The following is a 19,624-nucleotide window of genomic DNA, read 5'->3' on the forward strand; positions in this document are numbered from 1 at the left end:
TCACTTTGTTGTGCAACAGAAACTAACACAGTACTGTGAAGCAATTATACTCCAATAAAGATCTATTAAGAAAAAAAGCCAGGGCAAAGCTTGAGCAGAAAGTAGAGGTCAAGAGAGAAGTATGAGGCAAACCTCAGTTGCACAGACGGTATCAAGAAACGCCTTGATCCTCAGGCAGAAGCAGTCAAGGCAGAAGTTGAACTAGAATTTCTTGTCACTGATGGCGATTAATTACTAGCCCACAGATTGGAAGATGGGAGTGAGTGACCCGTATCACAGATGGTAAGAGTGCCTTCTGACGCACTCTCTGCCAGGTGACACTCATGCCTCAAGATAGCATGATGCCTCTTTAAGCTTCTTTTTTCGATAACTACAAGTTTGTGGTAAGGAGACAATTTTACAAACATTCATGATAATACAATAATTTATAGAGTGTGTTTACATCATCCCTGCTCATCTTGATGCTCACAACAAGTCCATGAGGTACACAGGGCAGGAATGATTGTAGCCCTCATTTTTCAGTTAAGGAATGTAAGAATCAGGGAGGTGAAAAGCTTTGACATGCATATTCGCTTGCTAAATGGTGACGTTCGGATTCAGAATGTGGTGTCTTGAATCCCAGTGACATTTTCATTCCACTACACCATATCAATGTAGGTAATTCAGTTCTCCAAGTGAATTGAAAGAAAACAGAAAGCTAAATGTAATAGTTCAAGGAGATATAGAACGAATCCAAACATATGAATCCAGAGATAGAGCTAAGACTGTAAATAACCAATCTTGTCAAGATAGGAAAGCCATTCCAAGCTCCAAACTGAGACGTGATTTAAATGTCATATTTGAATAACAGTCCTGTGATCCATCATCTGTCATAAATTTTAAGATCCGGTTTTACAGCAAATGAAAACAAACAGATGAACCCTTTCTTCATGCCAACACACAAAAACTATGTAATATCCTATGAATTTTTAGCATCAGGACCTAAAGTTCCCAGTGAATACTTTTTAAAGCATTTTCATTTTCTGATTCCTGACGCTTTACATCATTACAGTTATATTTGTAATTAAATATTAAAATGAAAGAAAACCTAGCAAAACAAATATTTAAACCTTTCCCTTAAAGAAAAATATCTAGTGCTATGCTATTTGTAGAAATCTTACTACTTGTTAATTTATAGTAAATAAATTCTTCAAGAAATGAAATATAGGCAGTTTTTTTTTTTCAATAGTTACTTTGTATTCCTGAGAAGCAGTCATTACATGTATTTATTCTGACTTCAGACATTCCAACTACCACTGTCATAAAACTAGGTTAACGAATTCAACCAGTAAAACAAAACAAAATAATATTCACTTATAAGTTAAAGGTCTAAGTGAGTTGAAGTGGGGATGAAAGCACCTCTTGACATCTTTTCCTTTTTTCCTTTTCTACTTTAACATATTTCTTATAATATTTTTCTGGTCTCATACTAAACCTCCTACTAAGTAATGGAATTTCCAATAATACATTCGTTATCAAGCTTTTGTGCATTTTTTACCTGAAAGTCTAACTGTCCTATGTTGGTTAATATAATGATATTTGACTAAAAAATCAAAAAATCCAAAGTCCACCTATTCAACCTTAATTTAGAATTGGGGAAAAATAACAAAAGTCTATACTTAATAAAATATAAAACTCAGGAAAATCTGAGTCCCTAAAGTCTGCATATAATTTAATTATGGTATTAGATTCATCATATCTAATACTAAGATTCTGCTCTTAGTGGGTGACTGCTTAGTATGAGTGGTTTAGAAAATAGAAATATATGAATCCCAACCACTTTCAAAATTGTAGAGACCTGGAGAATGCATTGTACTTTATGATGACAGTTTCTGTTTATATAGTTCATCGTTTGTTCTCTTCCCATTTCAATCAATATCTTTGTTAAAAATTAAACATTTGTTGAAAATTAGAATATCTATGTTGTTAACTCTAATTAATAGTTGTATATTAAGCTGGTGTGTTTACTAATCTGGATACACACTTGGTATATCCATTTCCTCAATATATATGATACATGCCCTGATGAGAAGGTGTAGTTTAACTTTTCGTAAGTCCTCCCTTCTAAATTCTACTAAATAACCAGGAAATACTCCAAAAGACAACTACAAAAGGAATCTGAAGCCTAGAAAGACAAAGGTGCCTGGCTAGTGACTTCAGGATTCAAGGAATAGCATCATAGTGAATTGTCTGGGTTTTCTTTTTATTTACCATTAATCCAGGTTTGGGCACCAGAGAAGCCTACAACTTGGAACTATCAACAACAAACCAAGAGGAGCCTGCTTCTGTGGCCAAATGACCAGGAATGGAGAAGCCCAACAGATATCAAGTAGGGAGACCTCAGCCCCTTTCCACACCCAGGGCAATGGAGCCCATTCTTTCAAAGTGGCAGTATAGCCTGGTGTCTCTGGGTCTCCACCTAGAGGCAGGAGGTGACCCAGGCCCAGCATCTGCCAGCCTTCTACCAGTGAAAGACAGCCTGGTGACTTCTCCCCACATGCTCTCCCTACCTACTGCAGGTGAGATAGGACAACGCCCTGTGATCCTGCAGGTAGGACCATCAGCAATCAATCCAGAGACCCAGCAGCACAGATAAATAATGCACATAAGGCAATATTGCAAGGGATCTGAAAATTAAATTCGAACCATTGTTCTGGCCACGAAGAAGGCCAGAACATACACCTTAAGCCTAAAAGGGCAATTGTTAAATAGTAGATTTAAATAGGACCAAGTTTCCTAACATAATATTCAAAATATCCAGGATAAAATCCAAACTCTCTTGTCATCCCAAGGAAACAAAATCATTTGATAAGAAAAGATAATCAACCAACACCAATACTGAGGTGAATCAGATTTTAGAATTAATGACAAGTATTTTAAAGCAACAGTCATAAAAATGTTTCAACAATCATTTCTGAATTCTCTTGAAGCAACTGAAAGGGTAGAAAATCTCAGCAAATAAATAATAGTTGGAAAAAAGCACCAAGTGGAATTTATAGAACTGAAAAACACAATAACAGTACTACCACCACCACCACACTAAATGGCCTCAAGAGTACAGTCAAAATGACAAAAGATAGAATCAGTGAATTTTAGGACAAGTCAAAAGAATTTAACCTAATCAACACAGAGAAAGCAGCCTGAGCCAAATTAATAGAGCTTCAAGGATCTGTGGGACAACATGAAAAGATCTAATACTGATGTCATTGTAGTGGTAAAAGAGAGGAAGAAGAGTGTGAAACTGAAAAATTACTGGAACAAACAGTGCTGAAAACACTCCAAATATGTAATACATAAACTTACAGATTCAAGAACCTTACTGAAGACCATCACGTAGGATAAACCCAAAGAAATCCATACAAAGACCTCAGAATTAACCAAATTAAGAAGTAAAGACAACAAACAAAGAGTGTTAAAAGCAATCAGAGAAAAATGACCTTTACCCAGAGAGAATACCAATCTTAATAACAACAGATATCTCATCTGAAACCATAAAGGTCTGAAGAAAGTAGCACAACATATTTCAAGTGCAAAAATGAAAGAAATGCCAACTGTGAATTCAATATTCAGTGAAACTATCCTTCCAGAGTAAAGGAGAAGTAAACACATTCTTAGGGAGGTAAATAATTCGTTGTCAGTGGACCAACCCCTAAATCATGGCTAAAAGAAGAAAATGTTACTGGAAGAAAGAAAAAAATAATGGTATGGGTTAACATTGAGCTACATATGCAGTAGACTATCCTTCTCCTCATAAGTTTTTAATAACATATTTTGCTGAAGCAAAATAATAACACTATTTGATGCAGTGTTAAATGTGTGTAAAGGAAATAGTTAAGACAATTACATTTTAAAAATGGGAACAATAAAGGACTAAATTCAACCAAGATGAAACAGAAAACCTGAATAGTCCTATAACTAGGAAAGAAATTGAATTAGTAACTAACCTGACTCCCCAAAAAGAAATCTTCAAGCCAAGATGGCTTCTCTAGGGAACCGACCAAACATTTAAAGAAGAATTAACACCAATTTTACACAGTCTTTTCCAGAAAATAGAAGGGGAGGGGACACTTTCAAACATATTTCATAAACCCAGTATTGTTTTGATACCAAAACCAGACAAAGGCAGTACGAAACAAGAAAACCACAGACCAATATCTCTCATGAACCTAGGTATAAAAATCTTCAACAAAATACTACAGAGTTGGGCTTCCCTGGTGGTGCAGTGGTTGGGAGTCTGCTGCTAATGCAGGGGACACGCGTTCGAGCCCTGGTCTGGGAAGATCCCACATGCCGCGGAGCAACTGGGCCCGCGAGCCACAATTGCTGAGCCTGCGCGTCTGGAGCCTGTGCTCCGCAACAAGAGGGGCCGCGATAGTGAGAGGCCCGTGCACCGCGATGAAGAGCGGCCCCCGCTTGCCGCAACTAGAGAAAGCCCTCGCACAGAAACGAAGACCCAACACAGCCATAAATAAATAAATAAAGAAAGAAGAATTTGCTACAAAAAAAAAAAAAAATTACAGAGTTGAACCCAGCAATACATAAAATAAATTATATATGATAATCAACTGGAATTTATTCAAGATACACAAGGCTGGTTAAATATTCAAAACTCAAAGTGTAATCACAATACTAACAGGTTATAGAAAAAATCATTATGACCGTATTAACTGATGCAGAAAACATATTCAAACAAATCCAAACCCGTTCATTATAAATCACTTAGGAATCGAGGATTATAAGACACTTTCTCTACTAGATAAAGCACGTCCACAAAAAAGCTACAGCTAATGTTATACTTAATGGTGTAAGACTGAATGCTTTCACCCAAATATCAGGAACAGGCTAAGGATGCTTGCTCTTACTACTCTGATTCAACATAGTACTGGCTGTTCTAGCAAGGGCAATAAGGGCGGAAAACACATTGAAGGCATACATATTGAAAATGACCTAAATTTTATAACTCAACACTTATAGGAAAAAATACATTGGAAAAATATCTTCAGGAGATTTAGTTAGTTAGTTAGTTAGACTTAAACACAAAAGCATAATGGGAAAAGTTGATAAAGTTGACCCCACTAAAATTAAAACCTGTTGCTCTTCAACAGTCCCTCTTAGCAAGCTGAAAAGACAAATTACAGACTTTGAGAAACTATTTGCAAACCACACATCTCACAAAGGATTTAAATAGTTAACTAAAATAGTTAACTCACAAGTCTCAAGGGTAAACAAAAAACAATCCAATTAGAAAATGGGCAAAAGAAATGAACAGACATCTCACTAAAGAAGATATACATAAAGCACATAAGCTCTTGAAATGATGTCCAATATCATTAGCCATTAAGGAAAGGTAAATTAAAACCACAATGCAGTATCACTAAACACCTATTAGAATGGCTGAAAAAAACACACTGACAAGGATGTGGAGAAACTTGATCCCTCATTCATTGCTGGTGTGAACGTAAAGTGGTACAGCCACTCATGAAAATACATTGGCACTTTCTTTTAAACTATAAATACGTTTACCACACAAAGCAGCAATTTCACTCACGAGCGTTTATCCCTGAGTAATGAAAACTTTTGTTCATGCAAAAATCTATACACAAATATTCATAGCAACTTGATTCATAATAATCAAAAAATGAACACAAATGTCCTTTGATCAGTGAATTGTTAAACAAACTGAGTTAACCATACCATGGAATACTACTCTGCAATAAAAAAGAGTGAAATATTGGTAAATGCAAAAATTTGGAAAGACCTAAAGGAAATTGTATAGCATCCTTGAAATAATTATAGAGATAGAAAACATATTAGTGGTTGTCATGTGTATGAGTTTGTATTTGGGGCGTGGCTATAAAAGCGTAGTACTAGGGAGCCTGGATAATAGAACAGTTCTGCATCTTGATTGCTGATTGACTGATAACACTGCACAGAACTATACATACACACATACACAAATGAACGCGTATATTACTGTTGACATCTGAATATACTTTGTGGGCTGTACAAATGTAAATTTCTTGACGTACTATATTTATGCAAGTTGTTAAATGTGACGGAGAAGTGTGAAGAACGTATGGGACCTTCCTGTACTTTTTTCAACTGTCTGTGAATCTATAATTATTTCAAAATAAATGTGTAAAAACAATGTAGTACATGTGCCCAAGGTTTGCTCAACAACCAAGCAAGTTCAAAACCAAGCAAGGTTTGCTCAACAACCAAGCAAGTCTTCCACAGCAGACTATGGAACGTTTAATCTGTATTAAAGTGATCAAGACTGCTCCTCTCCATAACGCTAATTTCTAAGCAATGCATCAATGTAAGTTTCCATCTTTACATATGATTGAACGGCTGACCTACTTTGTAATCAAAAGTAAGTTATGTTTAACAGATAAAAGTAAGCATAGCTACAAATGTGGAATCAAAGATTACATTGGTTATAATCATCAAATTATATTTTCTCAACACGTCTCTTCCCAAGGCATAAAAGAAACAACGCTAAGTCTATTCTTAATATCTCCCAAAAATCTCTGCCTCAAAATGAGTTTCCTTAGTTTGTTCTTAGATCTGAGTCTTGCATTTAGAAAAAGAGAAACAAGTTTTGAGGCATGTGTATTATTTTCCCTTTCAAGGCTCCATAACAGAAACCCATCTAAGTATTTGACAGATTAGAGTTTACAGCCACTTGCACGCTTCCTGACATAATTTTTGACACAGAGGCATATATGTGTGATGCCTCACTCCTACTTTCAAGTGCTTAGCAATATATAAGCTAGACCAGCACCCTCGCAGCTCAATCACAGCTCAATCTTGTCTTGGAAATCATGTGTAAGTTTTGGAGTTAAATAATATTCCCCCCAAATTCCAAAACAGAACATAAGCAAGTCAAAGTATCTTTTTTTTTTTTTTTACTTTTTAGAATTTAGGTTGGAAATGAAATATTTACAAATAAGTACATTATTCCTTTTTAAATTAGATTCCTTTGTTTTAATTTTGCTGGAAAATAGGAAAAGATTATTATCATTTTTTGGCTAAACCAGAATACATCAATTTGCTTAATGGACAAAATATGGTCACAAATTAATCAGTTTTGGGCTACCAACTGCCTCCAGTTACAAAAGAAAAAAAGTCTGGATTTATAATATATTTTTTAAAATAACTATCAAGATAATTCTATTTCATTATGTGTAATATATTAACTACAATTGTGACCAAAATTATTCTCCTTACCAATGATTTCTGTTAATTACTGTCAGGAACTTAAGTTATCAGATAACCCGTACAAAGTAATATCAAGAAACAATTCAGTGCTTTTAATCATAAAATTAAGAACCCTATCACAAATAACTACTGAAAATAACAAATATTTGATACTTAATATATTATTTTACACTGCATATAGGTATTAATGAATGGAAAGTAAATATTACTTTTATTATAAGGCTCAAAATACTTATCAAAAGTTTTCCAACCCACAGACAAATATTTTTAAACCAACAGTTCTCTACTAAAATCGTATTACCATGTACTAAATAAAACGAGCAAGATACATTTCCCTAGCTTGGATTAGATTATTTATTGCTTTGGTTCAGTGACAGTGATTGGCTATTTTAAGAATGAATCAGTTTAACTTATGTTCTTGTGCACCCAGTGTATTTGATTAGATCTGGGGTGGATAGGTTTCAATGTCAGCATCTGCTCCTTTCAATTAATTGGCTGTGGCAGCCCTGAGTAAAAATTTGAGAAGAAATCTGAAGTTCAATGGGAAAGATTCGAGATGTCTTCTAAGTGTGTGAGACCCAGTGTGTGCCAAGTGTCATGGCAAACCAGCTAAGTATTTTTCTCTTTGGGTGAGACATGTAAATGCTATAAATATAAATGAGGATGAAAGCTTGTATATCTGTTCCATAGTAAACTTCATTTTACTTAAAAACAGAAATCATAAAAACCGGAGCAAGTGCATCTTTTAAAGACCTATTGCAGAAGCTCCAGTCTTTGAATTTTCTCTAGTGTTTATTGACTTTTTTCTTTAAAAATACATATTGGTAACTGATAACACATATTTGAACTGAGGCACTTTACTTTTAGTATTATCCTTGAGTTTGAAGAGTATTGGGAAGTAGTCTAATTTGGAGCTTGCTTTGTTTTGCCTGAGAAACAGCCGTGCGTAAATCCAGCTGACCCTTGAACAATACAGGTTTGAATTATGCTGTGCGGGCCCACTTATGTGCAAATTTTTTCAACAGTAAATACTACACTACTGCACCATCCACTGTTGGCTGAATCCATGGAAGCAGAACCGCGGTTATAGAGGCCTAACGATAAAGTTATACTTGAATTTTCCACTGCAAAGGAGTGGGCACCTCTAACCTCCACTTTGTTCAAGTATCAACTGTAAAGTTAATTGGGGATGTGATATCATAAAATTGAGCTTATGATGGTACTATATCTTATAGTATACTGAACTCTGAATTAATACACATATCTCTTCTAGAAGTGCTAAAATTATTGCATTGTAAGGACATTTTGACACTCCATAAGTATATATATTTGCCTCTTAGGATACTCACTGTTTTTCAGTTATGTAGTGGGGATGGGGACGGTGAGAGGCAAGTTTCCAGCTGTTTGTTATTTTCCTACTTTGCTTTTGACGTCTCACCATTCAGAAGTATCCAGATGGTTATAAATATTTAGGAATCTGAGGCATTTCAAAGTCATGAAATCTGTTACCTTCTAAATACAAAAGCAACTTACAAATTCTCAACTCACTTATTTGAAACTCAAGAGCAATAGAAGCAAAATATATATGTGTATGTTATGTATATATATATACAGTATATATATCTGAAAAGAGTCTTTGTTATTCTGTTGTATGATCATCCTGATGTTTCTATTTCAATTTCAAACTGCAGCAGAGGCTGAAATGTAACCTAATAACTCTATACCTCCCAAATGAGCCTTCCAAGACAATATCTGGTTTACTGATCCCCTTTGTGTCTCCACCATCCTGCTGAGGATCTGAAGACAAAATACATGGAAGATGTGCAAACACATGTCCTGCCAATACAGTACATGGCTCTCTCCATAACACTTTTCATTCATTACTAGCACATGCAATCTCTTTCGTTTATTTCATAGAATAGGCAAATGTTAGTATACGTACTTCAAAACAAAAAGCATTTTACTGAAGTAACTCGTGAAGTTGTATTTCACTGCTTGCAGCAGATTTCATTTTTAAGCTGTCAGCACTTCTTCAATACATAGAACTGGCCACCACACAGCAAAGTTAGCAATTTCATAGTGTATTCACAGCCCATTAATAGGTTTGCCTATATGGGAGGAATATGGGGGGGAAATTCTGACACAGAGAAATGAAGATCTGTCACAACAGTGAAAGTTAATTATAAGGTTGTTCAGTTGCTTGAAACTAGAAGCTCTAAAACAGAAAATATATCAACAGAAATTTCACCATCTGAATAGAGTCACAAGTGTCTATTTTTCCATTTTCACTTATCTGACAGGGAAATAATATTGGCAAACACATATTTACCTAGGTTACTAAGGAAAGCAATTACTTGGGTAATATTTCTAAAGAGTCGTCTTCTAGGAGAGACTTTGACATAAGCTGCTGCGCTCAAAATATCTGTTGCTGGATTCCAAGTCAGAAAGGTATACACAATACTCACAGATTACTTTAAAAGAACATAAAATCTCAGCTGTATTCTAAGCTCCTAGAATATCTATGATTAAAAACATTCATGAATGTCCTATAACTTATAGGAGTATAGTCAAATATAACAAAAATACAGGAAGTCTATGTACAGAATATTGAGTATGTTAAGATCAAAGAATAAATGGGTTTAATACCTAAGTAAGGAAAGAACCATTAATTAATTAATTAATTAACTGGAGTACTATTTGTAGTCTTGCTATTACTTTGGCTCAACACAATGGATAGTAGTAATCCTGGAATTTCTCTGGTTTGTTAATTATACTTGTACATTTTTATTATGGTTCATTGATAGGCCTTGTTGGTAGGCAGAAAATTTCAGCTTAAATTTAAAAGTCAAATGATTAGAGCTTAAAAACAATTCAGACAACATGATCACTAATGAATACCTCACATATTCTTCTCTGCCAGAAAAATGAATCCACTTTGCTGTTCATCCTTAGCCTTGACATAGTGATATATAGCTTGTTTCCTGAAGTAGATTTAATGGTGTAGATTATTTTGCAGACTAGAAAACAGCACAGAAAATCACTATGTTGCTTTATGTCATCCTGACACAGCTTTTTGTCTTGCCACCAAAGAGGAATTGGAGCGTTAGAGTCTAGTCAAAATATGGGAATGTTTGCTTTGATTTTCATCTGTATGTTATGTGTATTTGGGGGAGGGTGAGTGGAGTGGGAAGTTAAATGGAAAACATAATCAATATAGTTACTGGAGTTCTAATTTTTCTTAGGAAAAGTGAAATCTTTTAAACAAAAAAAAAAAAGTTGAAGAGGATTTTAAAATAAAAACTATTGAAATCATAGCTATTGAAGTATCTATTTTTAGGAGACTATAATCAATGAATTCATAGAATTTGACTCTACCATATCTTTGCATTCATTTCAGGCCTTATTACGTTATCTGCACTTAGTAAACACACTAAAAATGTCACTGAAAGCTAGCATTTGGATCATTTATGATTCTGAATTGATACATAGGAACAATACATATTGCTTTTCAAGTAACTATTACTTATTAGTTACTATGTTGATATTTGCTAATATAATAAATTTTAGAAAAGTAAGAGGTGAAAAAGCTGGAAACAGAATTAAACTGATTATTTTGTTTGTTTAGTTTCACAGGTATATGCATTAGTGCTGTGAAGAGAAGCAGCAATTAAGATTTCAGTCCTATAATTGTATATTTGATATGAAAATTGAGAGAAAAGCTAGACATGTTGATCCATATTTGGGAGATGAAGTTTTTACTGGGTACAATAAAAATATGCCAAATTGGGCTGTCCTATTTGGAAGACAGACCAGCACAACTGTAGATAAAACTCTACAGAGGTTTATACTAAACATGTCCTTAATTCATAAATATGTTGGAACAATAATAAAAAAACAAACACTCATTTAAAGAAAACACATAACAGAAAGAAGAGATCAAGATGATCAATCTGCATAGATTTCTGGAAAGCAAATAGAATATAGATATTCTAAATACATATATATTTTTTCAAATTTTCTTATTTTTTCAAATACACACACACATTTGAAAACTATATCAACAAAACAAGAAGCATCTATTAGGAAAAGTAGTAATCTCAGAAAAAGGAGTTTTTGGAAATTAAAGATATTACTGTAAAATGCAGACAAGTGAAGTTTAGGGGGACATTGAGCCAAAGGGCTCATTATGTCATGACAGTGTCAAGATGTAAGAAATGGAGGTATTGAGACTGATTGGAGCATCATGGAAATAACCAACAAAAGAACATAATTCAAAAAGAATGCTTATATCAATAATTTTAACAATTTTAACAATTTCATCATCTGGTTAAGGTGGTGAGATAATTTAAATTTTATCCACCTCTGTGCTGAGAATTAATTGTAATCTGTGCTTGTGTTGATTTTATACTGATTTTAAAAAATCCTAAGAGGATGGGTAAAGAGATAAGTCTTGCTCTTAACTTTAAATATGACAGAGTGGCCAGGTGAGCCTGAAAACCAAAGAAGCAGTACACATATTTTATTACGTATAGTGAGTATTACCAGTTGCTAAAAAATTTAATGGAAAAATAGATGGTAGAACCAAAGTTGAAAAAGTTAAGAGTAGAATGAGAGAAAATTTAAGAATGAACAGGAAAGCCACAAATGGCTACAAGTCCCTGATGAGTAGCTAGCTGTATGGCATAATAGTGTACACACAGGGTCATGGATCTATTCATCTAGTAAATAAACTTGCTGACCAGGATAACACTCTACAAAAAAAAAAATATGCCAGTGGTAACTATATATATATTTTTATGAAACATTTCATTACAAAAAACGTATAAAGTTTCAGATATCCAAGCATGGATATACTGATTTATTTTTCCTCAAAATATCAAATTCTGAACATATTAAGGGGCATTTTTATGATTAAAAAATGCATACCTCAAGCAGCATGCTATTCCATCATAATTAGTTGAAAATTGATTATATAATATCTTTATTTATATGGCTGAGGCATACTTGTAAAGAAAAATAAACTTTTATAAACTAAGTTTTACTTAAATTAAGGGAAAAATATCAAAAGATACTCTTGGAAATATAGGTTTTCTTTCTTCAGCTGAAAGCCAATCCGATGTATAATTTAGATACCAAATTGAAATGAAATTTAGCTAACTCTTTCCATACTTACTAATAAAATGTATTTACATAATGATAAAAACATATGCTCAATTTCAATCTTTTTGATCTGCCCACTATCTAAATAACGATTTACTTGTAGCAGGGGGTTCTAAAGGTAACACTTCAATTACATTTCTTGGGCTAGAAATGCCAGGCATAATAATGTTTAATCAACAGCAGTTAGTGTTAACTATATTTATTAGTAGCAAACTTATTAATACGATGGTAAGCCTCCCTATAAATTTCTGCACAGGACCTTCAGAAAAGTGTCCTGCAATATTTAGTGACCGTTTATATTCAGTACTGGTTGGATTTCAAATCATAGATACTAAGAAATCATTTGGTATTAAATTATTCTCCCTTGAAACTCCTTATCAAATAGTTAACAATGTGTCTAACCAATTCTTTTATAATAGGAATGAGGAATAATTACTGTCTAATGTTTAGTGTTTAGCACAGGTGTATTTTATACTTCCTTATGGTAGAATATTTGTGATTATAAGGAGGAAAAAATGTATATACAATGTTTCTTTTTCTTCTGCATAACCAATGTATTAAACAACTGTCAACAGTAGCTTCAGAATAACAGAAAGACTAGATGCAGATATTGTGGAGTTAATCAAACAAAGGTAACTTATTTAATGGTACAAGAGGAGGTCATGGCAGTCAGGACACATAGCAGAATGGTTAGCAATATTCCTCAAGGGTACCATTGTACATGACCTGACAAAGTGATGCCACATCATACTGTTTTGGAAATTTAAACATTCTTCATAAAATATAACAAGAGAATATGGTATAATGCAGAACATCACACATGAGTTTATGTCCTATACATTATTCTCAGTCTCCCCAAATTTACACAAACTGGCTAAAGTAAACTCCATTTAGAGTTGAGAGAACGAGTGTCGTTTACCTGGGGATTCCTAGGGTCACCCTACCAGGCTCTCAATATGTTATAAGGGCTATTTTACATGTCTTATTTCTTCTACATTTTTGTCTTTTTATGAATTCACTCAGCCAGTATTGCCTGGTGCCTACCAAGTTCCTGGCATGTGCTAGTCATTAAGGACACAAGGGTAGGATTTAAGACCTAATCCCTAGCCTCAGGTAGCTTACAGTCACTTTTTTGAAACTTCCTGATAGCAGTTTCTAGAGCCCTTGTATTTCATCTCCAATGCAACAGAGTTCAGGGCCAACAAGATATCAGGGCATTTTTCCATATATCTGCTATATTTGGAAGTGAAGCATGTTTGTCATTAAACATCATAGAGTTTCCTAACTTTAACAAATATGATAAATATTGAGGTAGAGTAGAGAATAATATGCAGCTTTATCCTTAGACTATTCATGGGTGTTAATCCTTCTCAGAGATTTTCACACTTCAACTCTTCTTGTTTTGAGTTGTCATACGTAGTTCATATAAGACTCTCAAGAGCAGAAAACTATGAACAAAGAATACCTTAGTAAAATCTCAAGGAGTAAAGGTGGATAAAAATCTGACTTATTTGTAAAGTGAATTTTACATGTCTTCATATTCATATCTATAGATAGTTATATTACCCCTTTTAGTTAAGTTCTATTTCTGCCCTAGTAAGTGTCTGGGGAAAACTAAAATCCGTTCCTCCGTTTAGCAAAGTGTTGAAAAGTCTCTTTTTATGTTTTTTCATGCTATAGAAATTGAGTATCTTCTGACCCCTTTCATTGACCATTTTAAGGAGATAGCACTGAGGAATATGAATTTAATTTGATGAAGATGGACAAGAGAATCATTGAAAATTATTTTTGTACTTTCCTAGTGATTCAGACCTCTGGAAATACATATATGTGATGTATTAGTTATATGTGTTATGTACATATAATGGTTTATTTTAAAATCTCTAATCTTTACATACCTTTTCATAAGTTTTAAATTAAGATGTCCATTGCAGCCAGATAAGAGCTAAGTGTTTCTATTTAGCTATATGGAGTTTGTTTTAGTTATCCTTTATTATTTGGATATCAAAGATTGGCTATACACAAAAATAAACTGTCAACAAAATTCCATTAATCCAGTATTTGATCTTTAGGTAAAATCATGCCTGTAATTTATTTAAGAGGTGACATTGGTATGACTTTGTGCATCTGAGAAGGATTGTATGTATGTTTTTTCCTTTCTTCCATCATCTGTTATAATTGTGAGGTGATGTAAATAGAGGGTTACTTATTTCCAGAGTTAAATGATTTGTCTGAGAAAATACAATCTTTATTTTTATTAAGGAGATATTTTCTATTAAAATGTGATCTGTGGATAACTGAAAGTGGGAAAATCTTTATCAATGATTATGATGCTTAAATATCTATCTCATTGATGAGTCCATTTTTAGATAAAGTATAGTAGATATATAGGTCCTCATGAAAAAGTCTTTTTGAAATAAGTCTTGCTCTCTTTTTTCTGGGCTCACAACTAAACTACTTTTGTCAGCTTCCTTTGCATTTAGGAATGGCCATATGATGTTTGGCCAGCCCACTGAATTTTCCATTTGGGATATTTAATCCTATTTATTTTCAGGTGACTGGATAGTGACATCCAAGACGAATGAAGCCTTATGTTAACTGGGGCAGAGCTCTGGGTACCCTAAATCCCTAAATGACCAAAGTAGAACAGATACCCTCAACCAGTGACCTGGAAGCATGTTGGGCTATTCAATAAAGACCCTAGGTAGTTACACCTATGACTCATGCATGACCTGTCATGGTTAAGCTTCAAAGCTGGACAGTAAGCTATCTAAGGAGAGGGGTTAGGTCTTTCTAGTCTTACCCATAAGCCCTTTGTGCCAGGCACATGCCAGAAACTTGACAGGCACCAAGGAATATTGGCTGAATAAATACTTTAAAAATGCCAAAATGTAAAAGAAGAAAAGCACATGTAGAGTTGTCCCTATAACATACTAAGAGCCTGTTAATAGAACCCTCGAGATCCCCACGTAACAGACAATCATCCTTTCAACAATAAATGGAGTTTATTTGAGCCAATGTGGGGAAGCTGAGAGTAACAAATGAGACATAAACTCACGTGTGATGTTCTATATTATACCATACTCTGTTGTTATATTTTATGGGGAATGGTTAAATTTCTAAAACAGTACGATGTGGCATCACTTTTTGGGTCATTTGCAATGGTACCCTTGAATAACACTGTGGATCATTCTGCCATGAACTCCTCCTGTACCACTAAATAATTTCCCCTTGTTTAACTCAACAATGTCTCAACTGTTTTGCTGCTGTTGTTGTTCTTAATATACTATTGATATTTCTACAATAGTTGTTACTCAAAAGAAAAAGAGAAATGCATGGGTAAAATGGAGTGAAAAAGAGAAGGCAAAACAGGAAGAAGGAAGGGAAAAGTGAAAGAAGGATGAAAAACAGAATGTAAAAGTGGATTAAAGAAGGGAAGAAAGAGAAGCCATAGAGTAGGAAATCACTCTTGGGACAAATATTCACATTTCTTCCACTGTGTGTGTGAGTGTGTGTGTATTTGTGTGTAATTGTATATGGGTGTGTGTAACATGTAATTTAAACAATATTCTCTTTACTTAAATTTTCTCTTGTATATTTAGTAATAGAAAAATTTTAAATGTTAGTAAAAGATATCAATATGAAAATAGGTATTTTCCTACAGAAATGTTATAAATATAGTTGTAATTATACTCTATTTAAAATTTGCAAATCTTTATTTTCCTACTTGCTAAGTTTTCCATTTGTTAATCTAAGAAAACCCACTTTTGAATTGTGAACATAACATTTTATCTAACATTTATTTAAACAACATTAAATTTTGTTAAACATTTAGATTATTTTCATTGTTTAGTTACTATAACTACAGGTGCCTTAAACATATTTCAGGGCAGTTTCTTGGAGATGGATTTCCAGAAGTGGAGAGGGTGAACAGAAGGATATATGCATTGTATCACTTTTAATAAATCAGTTGTGAAATTGCCTTCTAAATGGTTAAAACCAACATAGAGTGTCATTATAAGAGGGTGGCCGCTTCAACACAACGTGACTAGAGCTGAACTTTGTTTCAAAGTTAAACTTGGAGAAATGATATCTCATCTTGGCATAATTTTAATACCATTAATTTTGTGTAAGGCTAGAATTTGTAGTGATTACATTCTTTGTAATTACGTTCTTTGCTTTGTCTGTTTCCTACTGTCCTTTTGATTCATTTAATGTTTCTACACATTATTTATATAATAATGTTATTTTATAATAATGATTACAGGTCATGAGGTTTTCCAATTTTTTTTAAATTATAGCATAATAAAATTGTTACTCCTTCATCAAGATTGTAGTAAATATTTTGTTAGCCTCATTTATTTTTTTAAATTCCTTAGGGTGTTAAGTTTATAGTTTTTCAAACATAACCGTTTACTCTCAGCAGTATTTTTTCCTAAAAATTTCAAGTTTATATTAACCTCCCCTCCCATAGGCATTATAAATATTCCATTATAATTCCTTCTGGTTTTCTATGATCTATCCTTTTATAATTGATTCCTACTGCTTTATTATTTTGTTTGAAGAGGTAAGATTTTAACAGATTTCTCCAATGTTGCCATAATTATAGGATCTTCTCTTTAACCTTGAGTGTGAAGTCTCCTTAATTGTATGATAAATGCTTATGTGTAAAATTATTTATTTACAGAATATTCTGTTACCTTGATTTGTCTCTCTAATCTTACACATTAGCATCAGATTCTAGTTTTTAAAGATAGAAACATATTTTCAAGTCACATTTACTATTTACAAACATTTAATAAATTAATTTGAAAAGATGTCATATGAATCCAGTGATAAATCCATATTTAATGTATAAATTAATTATCCATAATTAGTAAATGGTAAATTTAGAAAGTGATAAAGCCATAGGTTAGAATAAGCAAAAAAAATCATAAAATTAATTTCCTTTAAGATTATTTGACATATTTAGGTCTGGTTGGTATCAAGCTACAAGTTAGATGGTATTATCATATATTTTACAGAAAATCTTAAGGCGATTCCATGTAATGTTTAAGTCTCAGAGAATACTATTTAAAGTATTCATTATACACGATCCATTCAAAATGATATGACTTCTCATCTAATTTGCCAAAGAAAGATATTATTGAGCTTTTTACCCTCTCCCTTTTGTGACTCACTATGTAATGACAAAGGAACACGTTGTATTTCCTTGGATTTTAGATTTTTACCATTTATTTTTGATCTTAAGTTTAAAGTTGACCCAGATTACTGCTATGAAGAGATATAAAAGGAAAAAAAAAAAAAACCAGAAATATTAACAATAAGCCTTAGTAAGAACAATTCATGTGGACAGGTCAATCCCTACATTCCTGTTCATTCATTTAGGTTAGATAATTCCTCACATAAAACCATGAGTTTATTTGTATTTGTGAAGTTTTTAACAAACCAGCTTGCTTCTTGCACTTCTACAACATATTTTCATATGTTATTTTATGCATTTTTGAAAAAAAAATTTAGGAGAGTAAAAATTATTAAGTGGTTTTCATTTCAATCTATCTTTTCACTTTAAGGTATAAAACAAAGATGCAGTTGGTGTGAAAGACAAAGACAAAAGGTAATTCCCAGATTTTTTTAATGATTATGAGGTCTATCTTTGACTAAAATTTTTTAGAGCTAGAACATTACAGTATATCAAAAGAGGACATATCAAGAATATTTCCATATGTTGTTTTAGAAAATGTATTCAGCCAGCTCAGTAGTTAATGACAGTACACAGAATTATTTAGTCATGCAGGCAACTTGCAATTAACTTGAAAAAACTGTATGAAGTATAATATGGAACTGTATATACAGATCCTAAAAAATGTTGATGGGTTTCGGGTAATTCCATTATGGGAACTAAGCTAGGGAAATAACCTGAAATGCAAAAAGGGATGAACAAAAATGACCAAAATAATGTCGGCTGTAGCAATAAACTAAAGACCCAAATGTAATAGCTTGGATAAATGCATTTTGATACATCCATGCAATAGATAAAGGCATTAAATTATATTATTTTGAAATATTTAAGGTTATTAGAACATCCAGTAATGTATTTTTTTGTGCCAAAGTGCTTAAAACACATGTATGTGCAATATGTAACATAATAAAGTGACTCTACTTATACATGCTTTGAAGAATATTCACAGTGTTTACAGAGATTATCTTTGAGTGGTGGGATTATAGGGCATTTTGTACTTTATGCACTCTTCTACACTTACATTAAAAAAATAAAACTGCATTACTTTACATAAAGTTAAATAAAAGTGAACGAGGCAAGCATAACTTAATGCTATAAACTATTCTATAAAAATTGAAACTTCAATCATCTGAAAATTTACAATAAATAACAAGTCCTATCTCAATGTAAGTGAACAAGTTTAACAATATCTATCTTCTATGTGGGAATATAAGGTGGACCGACACAACAGATTTTCTCCGCAATTCTGACAAGCAAGAGAAACTATTAAGAAATTATATCTCAAATAATCAACTTTATACCTCAAGGAACTAAAAAAACAGAACAGATTAAGCCTAACATTAGCAAAAGGAAGGAAATAATAAAGATCAGAGCAGAAATGAATGCAATAGAGACTAGATAACAATAACAATAGAAAGGATCAATGAAATTATCTTTTTTGAAAAGATAAAATTGACAAACTTTTAACTCGACTAAGAAAAATAAAAGAGAAGGCTCAAGTAAAATTAGAAATGAAACAGCAGACATTGCAACTGATTCTACAGAAACATATAGGATCATAAGAGACTACTATGAACAATTGTATATCAACCAATGGGACAAGGTAGAAGAAGTGTTTGAATTCCCAGAAATAAAATCTTTTAAAACTGAATCTGGAAGAAAACCTGAACTGACCAATAAGGAGTAAAGAGATTCGATCAGTAATGAAAACCTTCCAATACAAACAACAGCAACAATCCACCCAAGATCAGACAGCTTTACTGGCTAATTTCTACAGAACATTTGAGAAACTCAAAATTTGAACCCTGCTATATACACGATTTATTTAGATGGTTTGTTGCATTTAGACCACCTGTTTCTGATTTTAGTATATTTTTAGAATCTCATAGCAAATTCTCCTAATACAGATGAATACAATCAAAATAATTTTAATGAGATAAATAAACAGTATTATATATTAGC

The sequence above is a fragment of the Eschrichtius robustus genome, chromosome 2 (genome assembly GCF_028021215.1).
Source record: "Eschrichtius robustus isolate mEscRob2 chromosome 2, mEscRob2.pri, whole genome shotgun sequence".
Lineage (NCBI taxonomy): Eukaryota > Metazoa > Chordata > Mammalia > Artiodactyla > Eschrichtiidae > Eschrichtius > Eschrichtius robustus.